Source organism: Bactrocera oleae, chromosome 3 (genome assembly GCF_042242935.1).
Source record: "Bactrocera oleae isolate idBacOlea1 chromosome 3, idBacOlea1, whole genome shotgun sequence".
Lineage (NCBI taxonomy): Eukaryota > Metazoa > Arthropoda > Insecta > Diptera > Tephritidae > Bactrocera > Bactrocera oleae.
Genome location: NC_091537.1, coordinates 31462511 through 31474214, shown reverse-complemented (window position 1 = coordinate 31474214; position 11704 = coordinate 31462511). Strand labels below are relative to the sequence as shown.

Below are 11704 nucleotides of genomic sequence, written 5' to 3'. Positions count from 1 at the left end.
GTAATGTGCCGATATTTCACCGTATACACTTATGTATATATGTATCAAATTATGATCTTGTACACGTATATTAAGAGATAAAGTTGAATTTATGTATGTACATATATGTATTGCTCTTGGCAATTATATAAAATGTATTTTCAAATATATATGTATATGGTTGTTGTTAGATTAAGTATATATGTAAAAATGTATATGTGCATATGAATATGTGGTATATTGTATGTACGTATGTATATATTTTTGTAAATTAAAATGCATATATGTATTTATGTAAATTTCTGCTTTTTTATGTTTTCTGTTAGGTTCTCAATTTGCCTTAGCTTACTTGGTTTGACGCAATCCTTATTGCTTTGTTAAGCGTAAGGGGTATTGCTGGAAAAGTTTGCAAGTGAATACTTGAAATATTTTGGTGTGTTGTTGGAAACGTAAAGTGTGTTTTTAATACGCAAATGTAAGCATACAAGGAAATCACCCTATTTTTCGATACACGTATATATATCTAGGTTAGGTTAGGTTAGGTTAGGAGGTCGATCCCATAAGGGATCCCACTTGGGCAGCTTAAGACGCCAGTCCGTTGTGATACCTACAAACTCCTATAATCCGGATCAAAAGACCCTTACAAGTCGACAAGACGTCTTGTGCTGACTACATACTTGTTAAGACGGCCAATATCCATTTCGGATAAGTATTCAGGTCCGCCAAACGTGTGATTTCCGCGATATTTCAATCGCAGCCTAGCGAATGCCGGACATTGGAGGAGAAAGTGCTGGGATGATTCCACCTCGCCCTCCTCCATACAACTTTGGCAACTGGCATCGGGTAGTACTCCAAGCCGTACCGCATGAGTGCCCATTGGACAGTGTCCAGTGAGAACTCCTACAATAGCGGCGAGATGCGTTTGCTCAGGGCGAGAAGTTCCGCCGACCTCCTGCGATCCACTCTTGGCCAGAAGGATCTCGCGGTCGCACAGGACCTAGTCGCCGACCAGGTCCATTGATCCAACGTTAGAGCGCAAGACGCTAACGGAGATCCAACCCGATCCCATTCCTAGTATTGCTGCCCTACTATCAGAGTGAATGCTCACTTCTACAAAAGAGGCTGCACTACGCAGCAGTACTTCTACCGCCGCCTTGATAGCAGCCACTTCCGCCTGAAAAACACTACAGTGATCCGGTAGCCTGAAGCTAAGACTGACGGAGAGCTCCTTGCAGAAACCCCCCCTCCAACCTTCCCTCCTAGCCTCGATCCATCCGTGAAAAAGCTCACCGCGCCTCTTCTCCAACGGCTTCTTCCCATCCACATGTCCCTCGTTGGAATAGGAGCGGAGAAGGAACCGCGTCGAGTGGCTTCACTGACGCAGTGACTATATTTTCCGGGATGCCGCTGAAGGAGGAAAGAATTTCGGAGTGCCCTTGTTCGAACTTCTTCAAAAGCCCAGCTTCCCTGAGCCCTAGAGCACACTTCGCGGCAATGCACCTACCGGCAATGTCCACAGGTGCTATGTTTAAAATAGCATTAAGAGCTAGTGTCGGTGTGGTCCGCAGTGCACCGGAGATTCCGATGAGCGCCGCTCTTTGGACCCTTTCAAGCTTTTTAGCCAGTGTGGATCTCTCGAGCGCCCTCCACCAGACGAACACACTATAGAACATTATTGGCTTAACTACGGTTTCGTAGAGCCAGAACACCACCTTAGGTGAGAGTCCCCACCTTTTCCCAATAGCCCCTTTGCAGCAGTATAAGGCGACCGAAGCCTTCTTAACTCTCTCCTCAATATTTGGCCTCCAGGAAAGTTTTCTGTCGAGGATGAGCCCTAGGTATTTTACTTTCTCAGCAGGTTGAAGAAGTGAACCCCCGAAAGAGGGGAGAGGCACATTTGGTATCTTATACATCCTAGTGAATAAAACCAATTCAGTTTTACTTGGGTTGACGGCTAGGCCGCTTCTATTCGCCCAGCTAGATACCACGTACAGGTACCCCTCGGTGAGCTAGTAAACGGTATTCAGGAACTTTCCCTTAACCATAAGAACCACATCATCAGCGTATGCTGTCACCCGACAGCCTTGCGTCTCGAGTTCTATAAGTAGGTCGTTAACCACCATTATCCAGAGCAGTGGGGAGAGTACTCCCCCCTGCGTAGTTCCCCTATTCACTTTTCTGGTAGCCTTGGCACCACCCCACTCCGCTGCGACAGTTCTGTCGCAAAGAAGACTAAAAATAAGGTGCTTGAGGTTAGATTCCACCTCAAACTTTTCGAGGGCTTTAACCACTGCCTCTGGTCGCACATTGTTGAAGGATTTCGAGGAAGGTGGCCACAGCAAATTCCTTGTGCTTGAGAGCTATCTCCAGCCATGACACTACATCATGCAAAGCAGTATCGACTGACTTGCCTTTGATATATGCATGTTGCGCCCGTAACAGTTTACCCCTCGGTATTCTGCTCCTAATGTACAGATCCATAAGCCTCTCCAGTGTTTTCAACAGAAACGAGGATAGGCTGATGGGTCTGAAATCTTTTGCACAGACGTGAGAGCTTTTGCCGGCCTTCGGAATGAAAGCAACCTTAACCTGTCTCCAGACCTTTGGGACATGGCCTAATCTGATGCAGTTCGCGTAGATGGGGGCCAGCCAGCTCAATGACATCTTGATCGTACGCTGTAACTGCGATAGGAATAATACCATCGGGCCCCGGGGACTTAAAGGGCTTGAAGGAATTTAACGCCCAAGTAAGGTGACGATCGTCCAGAAGGTCCAAGAAGGCTTTACAGCCCTCCTGCAGCTCCCCCAGTGACACTTCTTCAGCAGAGTAATTTAGTGGAAAATGACCATCCAGGAGTAGTTTCAACGACTCCTCGCTACTCGTTTTCCAACTACTATCTGCATTTTTTAGATACCCCACTGGAGTAGGATTTTTTGCAAGAATGCGCCTGAATCGTGAGGACTCATGACAGCCCTCTACACTACCGCAGAAGGCTCTCCACGAAACTCTCTTGGCTTTCTTCAACTCGGACTTGTAAATGGCCAGTCCGGCCTTGTACAATGCCCAGTCGTCGCTAGAGCCGCTTTCTCCGTTAGCTCCGAAGTCCACCAAGGGGGTTTCCCTTTGATTTTCTGAGTTCTCAGAGAACAGGAGCTGTCAAGAGTAGTTCTACTAACAGAGCTGAAAACCTCGACGAGCTCATCGACCGCATCCGCCGATAGAATCGAATCCCTGTCAGGTGCGGGTGGAAGAACTGATCGAAGCTTCCTGCAGTACCGGACCCAGTTGGTATTCCTAAAAGTTCTATAGGTTTTGAGTTCCGGGCGTGAGGATTTTAAGCTGAAACCAATATATCTATGATCCGAGAATGAATGATCGTCTAGAACCCTCCGTTCCGAAATCAAGGGAGCGATTTCCCTAGAGGCTAGCGTAATGTCAAGGACTTCCGCCCTGCTAGCAGTAACAAAAGTAGGGCATATAGAGAGATCTACACTACAAATAAAATCAAAAAGTGACTCACCTCTTGTGTTAATGTCCGAGCTCCCCCAGACGGTGTGCCTTGAATTTGCATCCGAGCCTATTAAGACTCCGGCCCCTTTGCGCCTGGCCTCTGCCAGAGCTCTTCTCAGCAGGTACGGAGGTGGCTCCACCTCGTCGTCGTGCGGCATGTAGGCTGAGACAAGCCAGAGTGCTCCAGCGCTGTCCTCCAGTCTAGCAGCGACGACATCCTCGTTGCTGAAATTGTGTAAAAGAAAAACGTTAAGTTCGTTTCTGATCAACAACCAGGCTCTGGTTCTACCTGTACTGTTTGCCGCCAGGAGCTTGTGGCTCTTTGTCCTTAGACCAGAGATACCGTTACTGCTCCTCGTCCTAGACGAAGCACTAGATCGGCGGAGGCCGCCTTTGAGTGCTGGAGGTTAATTTGGAGGATCCTCATCCTCCAAACTCCTCTCCAGCAGTGCGAGTTCCGCACCTTCATCCGTACTATCGACCCCAGCAGCCTCGAACAGACGGTCGAGACTGAAGACGGATCCATCATCGACTGACGATCCGCCCCCCGTGCTCACCGTATCCGAGAGGATGGGGTCGATGTCCATTTTAGAGTGGGTCGCTCTCCCACTCTCTTCCACCTCAGCTGGTGGCAACGGGCCATTAGCCCTGGCTTCAACCGGGAGAATCCTGAGGACGACCCTCTCGAAGCCAAAGCTTATGGCCCCCTTTGCAATGCTGAGAGGAGCGAGGGACTCCTTATTTAGGAGTATCAGCGCTTGCCGATATGGTTCCTCGGTCCTCTCCAGCCTAATCACCTTCCAGTCCTGGGTGGGAAGAGATGGATTGCAGTACCGCAATATCTCTTCAATTTCGGTCGGGGTAGAGGGTTCGGCCGGAAGCCAGACACGAGCACGAGGTCGCATCGGAAGATCCGATTTGGCCACCGCCTCGAGCCTTGCTCCCTTTCATACTTCCCCCACCCTGGCTACCGTCTCCTTATAAAGGAATGCCGACCGTTCGTCAGCACACCTTACAAGTTTGTGTAAGCCGAGATTCCACCCGGCACTTTCACATCTAGGGGGTGATCCAGGGCTTCCCCTGACCACCTTCATGAACACAGCGGAGATAGCAGCCGCTACCCGCTTCCACTCTTCATGGGAGATGGCTCCATCTCCCCTGCTGCTATCGTATACCCCGAGCTCAATTGAGCTGGCGAGTTTAGCGATTTCGCTAAACATCGGTGCCGCTTCGACTCGAGGCTTCTTGCCGAGGGAGGATTCCCCCTCCTGCGACCTCTGTCGCTTCATCGAGGTGTGGGGTTCGCTCGACCCCCCTTTCCCGTCATTGACGTCGCTTAGCACCCTTTTAGCCCACTCAAGTGTGCTAGCATGCTGATCAGATTTCTTGTCAGCCTGCTTGCCACCGTAACGCTCCAAAATCTTGGTAGCCAGCCGACGGTCCGACTTCAGCTTTTTAGCTGTAGTCTGGCGTTTTCCCCCGGAACCCTTAGCTTTCACTGAGGACCCCGCGCCCCCCATGTACTTAACAGAGGTTCCTCTGCTAGTGCTGGCGATTCTGCCGCGCACTTCTGCCCTGCCTAAGGTGTCAGTCGGCAGATTCCTGCCCACTCCCCCCGCGTTACCGCCCCTAGAGATGGTAAGCCGGTCACCCCCGGAATTTTTCTTCTCACCCTTCGGCGGAGACGGTTTCGTCCCCATCGGTGAGGATGCACCAAACTGTTTTCGGCTCTTTCCGTAAATTGAGACAGTTTGGTGTCCGTTATTTAAATATTAATTTCGTTTTATATGGAAAAAAAACTTAATTTGCCATACATATATACATGTAAATATACTCATTAAGAGGAAGCGATACAACTCACTCTGATTTCCTGCAGGGGTTGTGGGAGATATAACGTGGATGTTATAAGTTTTGGTTGTCCCAGCTGTTGGATTATATGTTTTTTGTATCGCGCCCGCTGTTGGTTTATATGTATTTTGTTTGGTATGTATTTTGTATCGCGCCCGCTTATTTGATTTATGTTTTGTATTAAGATTCGCGCCCGTTTTGTTATTTTTATTGTTTTATGTGTTTTTAATATTTATTGTACTTTTATTATTATTTTTTTGTTTAACAGCATTCTAGTGATGTGTGTATATGCACTGCACTGCACTTATTTTGCACTTATATATACATATGAGTAATTATACTTTGCATTTTTTTTTTTTTATTGTTTAACAGCATTCTAGTGATGTGTGTATATGCACTGCACTTATTGCACTTATATATGTACATATGTATTTTTCTTTTGTAACAGCACTTTGTTTTAAACTAAAGCTTTTTTTTTCTTTTTTGGTAACTGCACTGTATTTCTTCTTATTGTTTTTTCCTGTTTTTCACTTATTTTTGGCCATTTCACTTTAGGTTTTTTTTTTTTTATAAATGTTTTTTTTTTTTTTTTTTTTTAAACACCCATAGTGCCGTCTACTAGGGCTCGAAGGACCATAGTTATTCGGGTACTAAATTGCACCAAAACACTCACCACTTTCACACGTTATCAATTGAAAAAGAACAAATATGGTTAAAAATGTATACTCGTAGAGAGGATTTTCAAATCCGCTATTTTATTATCGTCTTTGAGACTATAAAATTATTTATAATTAATTAAAAAAAAACGATATATATTTCCGGGGTGGCGCAGAACAGGATTCGGATGATGCGTATACGACGTGGTACAGTGGTGAGATCGTGGGTGAGTTGGTGGTGTGGTGTGTGTTGGTATCCCTTGGTGAATTGTGTAAAGTTGTATGTATTGGTGTGTGGTGTTTTCAGGAGTGGATGGTATTTTGTGGTGTGTTGGAATGTATCAGTGTTGCTTGTGAAGTGGTGTGTGGTGCTTGTGCAGGGATGTTTGCTAGGAAGGCTTATAGCTCATTTAGCCACAATAAATTCCACAAAGGGGAACCAACTAAAATGTTGTATGCATCATTGGGATTAGGAGAGAACATCCACCTATCTCCAACAGGTGAGAGTTGCTTCAAATCACCAAACACGATGATCGGTATACCACCGAAGGGGCTGTCTGTTTTGAAAATTTGTTTTAATCTAGCATTAACAGAGCTAAAAAGACGAGCACCTACCATCGATATTTCATCAATTATGATTAATTTTAAATCGATAAGTCTGGAATACAATGAATTCACTGTGTCATTGCTAATTGGCCTCAACTCTCTATTCAACTGATTAACAGGTAAAGAGAATATTGAATGAAGGGTCATTCCACATATTCCGAATGCTGCTTTACCCGTAGGTGCACAAAGAAGAACTTTTAAGGAACTTGGATTAGATCCAGGTATAGAATTGTAACGATGGTTAAGAGCTTGATATATTGCAGATATCAAACGACTCTTTCCTACACCTGCACCGCCGCCAATGAGCTCATAAAATGGGAGATTTGTTTTTAGGTGGTGCATCAAATGTGTCAAATAGGTTCTTTGCTTAGTATTTAGACTTTGAACTAAAGAAAATAGTTCCTCAACTGGAATTAAAGGGGGTAGTTTAATAAGTCTAATATTGAATTCAGATTCAGTGCCATTATCTGTTGAATCTTCGCCATGCAAGTCCAGCAAATTTATATTTGGGTTTATTTCTGGTAGTGCCAAAACTCTGAACTCATTTTCCACGATAGGTAGTTCATTTTGAGCACCTTCGTCCAAGTCTATTTCATTATAAAGACTTTCTAGAACATTTTCAAGTTCTCTTTGCTCAAAAACATCATATTTTCTTTGATTTTCCTTAATTATAATACGATGTGTTAATCAAGTCTGCTCATTATCGTTTTCAATGAGATCTTGCTGTTCATTCCGCCATGGATAGTAAAGCATTACCATTTCGCGGAAATACTCAACTCTGGCCAAATCTGGGTTAAACCTTCTATACCGAATAATACAAGGTTTGGTACGTTTCTTAACAAAACCCCTACCGTCTTTAAGAGGCATGACAACCCCTCTTTCTGGTAAATTATAGTTTTCCCTTTCTTCTTCTTCATGATCACTGCCTTGTGCTCTTCTACTAGATTTAACATATTTATACCTAGATGCAAAATCAGCTAAACAAAGAGTTTCTAACTGATCGGAGCTTTGAACATAACGGTCTAAAATACCGGCTACGAATACTTCAGTCGAACCTAAAAGAAGGTTCTGAAGTTCCGCTTTAGGTTTTACCATTCGAACACGTTCCTCAGGTCTAGAGGTATTTATAAATATTTCTGCATTACTTGCTTTGGAAAGATGGAGCCCAATGCAGCAATATACTGCTCCTTGTGCAGATATTTCTGTGCCTGATATAAATTTGTGACCTATATGTTTAAGTTTTAGCTTAATAGTATAATTTCCAGCATTTACCTCTGATATAGCTTCATTTAAGAGCCTAGAAATTCCCCTGTTAGACTTGTTAATATAATTAATTATATATGAACAGCAAGCATATGCATCCAGTATATATTGGATATCCATATTTGCTCTATGGAGTTCCAAAATCAGAGGATTACAAGCGTTTATAAAACGATAATGTAATTTTTTTTTAGAAAAATTTTGGGTTTGTTAAACTTGACCTAAGGGCTAACAAATAGTCATCAAAAGACATATTTATTCTACTATCAGACAGGAAGTGTTCAAAATCGGTTAAATTAGAAATGTCTTCTGTAGTCATATTTGAATTTAAAACGTTTTGAATTTTGAAAAAGTTTTCCTTGTGTCTTTCTGAATTTTGACATGTTTCTGTAAGAGGTAACAGTATTTGCGTTGAAGGCATTGGTGGATATGGTATACCAAAACGACAAAACTGTTGTCCTCTTATTTCCGTAGTACAAGACCGACTGTGGTTATGCTTTTGATAACCCAAATAATTTTCTAAGTGGCTGATCGAACCATCGGTAGACATATAATTGTCAGTAAAACTAATGACATCAGGGAATGTCTGAGGATCTTGAAGGTTGATCCCGGGAGCATTATTAAGCCAATACATGCCATGTACATGCGGGGAACCTATCTGTTGAAACTCCACTCTCCAGTAGAAATTTGTAACAAAATGCTCTCCAAAAATGCCGGCGTTATCTTTAAAAAGCTTAAGAATTTGTTGATAGCGGTAGTCAAAATATCTAGCACAAGTAACCGCGTCTGACCGAATTAAGCGATATCTATCTTGGGTTGTTAAACTGTTGGCTTCCTCTTCCAAAATATCTTTAGAATCAACAGTTTTAGAGAGGATGAGCAAAAGCTCTACCCACTGAGATTCTGCAGCCGATAAAGTGATAAAGAAGGTTGGAAGCCCAAATTGGCGAATCATAGCGATTGCCTTTTTCTTCTCAGCTTCCCAGTGCGCAGGTGAGGATCTAACGCTTTTCAAAACCTTGTAACCATCACCGTGTTGAATCAAGTTTTGAACAAAGTTTTCGTTTAATAGATTTTGGGCCGTAACTCGGTTGCGACCTGAAAACTTTCTAAGGCAAATGGATAAACTATTTTTAATTTATAGCAGTTCTAATTTCTTGTAATCATAGAACAACTTTGGAATGGTACACGCTCTTCTGTCAAAATGGCGAATTTCAGAACGTATTATCTTGCTATACGTTTCAGAGCATGTACGCTTCTGCCCAACGTATATTGTTCCAAATGACAACTCTTCTGAATTATTATCTTGAATTATGTCAATTGGTCTTTGTCCTTCACCTGGCGCCATAACTAAACGGTTATAGTCTAAGTTTTCTACAAGAATATTGTCCAAAAGAGTTTCTTGACCGCCTAGATTTAGCTCTTAAGGTAAAAGACCCGTGGGAATATTATTACCTGAGGGATTATTATGAGAAGTTTGTGCCGCATGAAAAGATTGAACCAATCGGGAATCCTCTGCAGATGCAACAAACGGAACTTGTTCTTGGTTATTAAATTCTGAAATCCAGTTCTCATTAATATGTATATTGTGCTCACGATAAAGAGGGGTATTCACTAAGAATTGCAAAGCTTCCATAATCTTTGCGGGGCGTATGGTATCGATCATGTAATCATGATTGTATTCCTAACGCCTTATTAAGTGAATTTGTATAACATGAGCCTCATCAAAGGACCTTGGTAGAGATGTCACAATATTGTTAACAGAAATTGGTATATTAACAACAGCACCTTTGAGCAAACTCTGACCTTGATATCCTAACGGGCGGATTGTCATAAAAGGCAATTATATATATAGAGACGTTCTTCAATTGGGGTTACATCTTTCAAACAATCCGGTATTTCGGGAAAGTCTATACCGTTAGCTAAACATATTTTTGGAACGTTCTTTTTAACAATCGCATTTTTGCAAGTAGCACAAAAATTGTAATTTCTATCTTCCGAAAACATTTTTTGCATTAAATAGAAGGCGGATGCAGCATTCGGGTGACCTTGCGCAATAGTTTCGAAATTTAATTTGCGAACTTGGTGTGAAAACCATAACCCGCCGCAGCAAATACATATTTCAGTAGGGCCCTTATTTATATTTTGGAAATAAATGTTTTTGAAATCTGTGAAATTGCCACTATAATGATTTTCTAAGATTATTTTCTCTCGTTGATCGGATTCGTTGGGACTGTCTTTCGTTTTCAATTTGCCTATTGACCGGGTTATCTCTACAAAGGCAAACTTGACTTTATCTAAGACGTCGCTGATTCAAAATTTCTTTCCTCATACCCCTCCTACTAAGCTGTCGACGTTGTGTTCCTCTATCACGCTCCTCTCTCCTTATTTCAGGATTTCTTCTTGCATGTTCCCTTTGCATTTGATCACGAATGCGCTCTAAATTCCTATACTCAGGATTTCTTGCGCGAAATTCTCTATGCTCCCTAGTGTTCCTACTTTGCTTATCATAACGTACCTCGGGATTTTCTCGACGAGACCTACGACCTCGAGTATTTCTTATTTGCTCTTCAGAGCGGATTTGGGGACTTAGACGTCTTGCCTTATGTTGAACAGTATTTAAATTTTGTTCAAAAGACTGTACCTCGAGATTTTCCCGCCTGGTTCTATGTTGATTTGTATTGATAATTTGTTCGGACAGACGTACATCAGAATTTAATCTACGATTAGCGTGACTTACACTATCTTGTGACTGCTCACCATCTCTATATAAAGAGTTTGCACGAAGAACTCTCATACGTCTTCTATTCTGAAGACGACTTAGTAATACAGATTTTCTACTTAATCTAGGCATAATTAATAAATTAATTAATTATATAATTCCGTCCGTCCGGGTCTGAAAAGTTGGATCCTAGGTGCTGCTCTCTTTCACTGTAAATGAATCCTTGTTATGACTCCTTTCCTGTTGGGTGTAGATACTATGGTATACTGGTGCACATATGTCTATGTGTTTGCTCACCACTGTATATAATACGGGTTTGCTTGCCACTGTATATAACAATAGTTTAAACACTATATAACAAATACACTGAAATTAGTTTGAATACAGCACTTTGCTGGTCAAGATATCTAGTGTAACTGAAACTACAAACACAGTGTACTGATATTTATTATACTTGTACTCTTGCAACATGTTGCTACAGAGTATAATAGTTTTATTATGGTATATTTTTGTACACACATATTACATATATATTCACTAACATAATATTACAGATTATTTAATTGTATTTATATTTTAGAAATTAGTAGTTTATTTCATTGTATTGAAATTAAGTGCTCGGAAAACCCCTCCGTAAATTGCTTTTGTCTAACGCTTTTTAAACAGGGATCTATGGTACCTATTTTGAAAGGTCTGCTCATGAAGGCAAAATTAACAATAACTTACATATTATTAAGTATGGAACACATATGTAAAGCAGGTATGTAGATTTTCTTCTTTTTGTCTTAATATCTAAAACTTTCATAAGCTGCCAACGGCGCTGGGTAAATCCCAAAAAGTACTTAAATATAATTTTCTTGAGTTTACAGTTCACCTCATGACCTTCATATTAAAATGTGTCGCAAAACTGAAATAATAGATAATAGCATTTTAACCGATGGGGTCCCAGTTTATCTATTACCACATAAAAGGATATTTAGACCTTATGATACTACACTACTAATATTTATCTCACGCGATTTTTTCTAGAAAGATATTTTTTCTCTATACAAAGTCCAGCACTCTAAGAAACTTTTTTACATTGTTGTCTGGTATATTTTGTTATAAGTTCAACATGATGGC

General features: G+C 41.8%; 1 pseudogene; it reads right to left on the bottom strand.

Moving 5' to 3' along the window:
* Positions 1–3897: 3897 nt before the first annotated feature.
* LOC118683221 (uncharacterized) lies at positions 3898–5249 on the bottom strand (annotated as a pseudogene).
* Positions 5250–11704: the final 6455 nt, after the last annotated feature.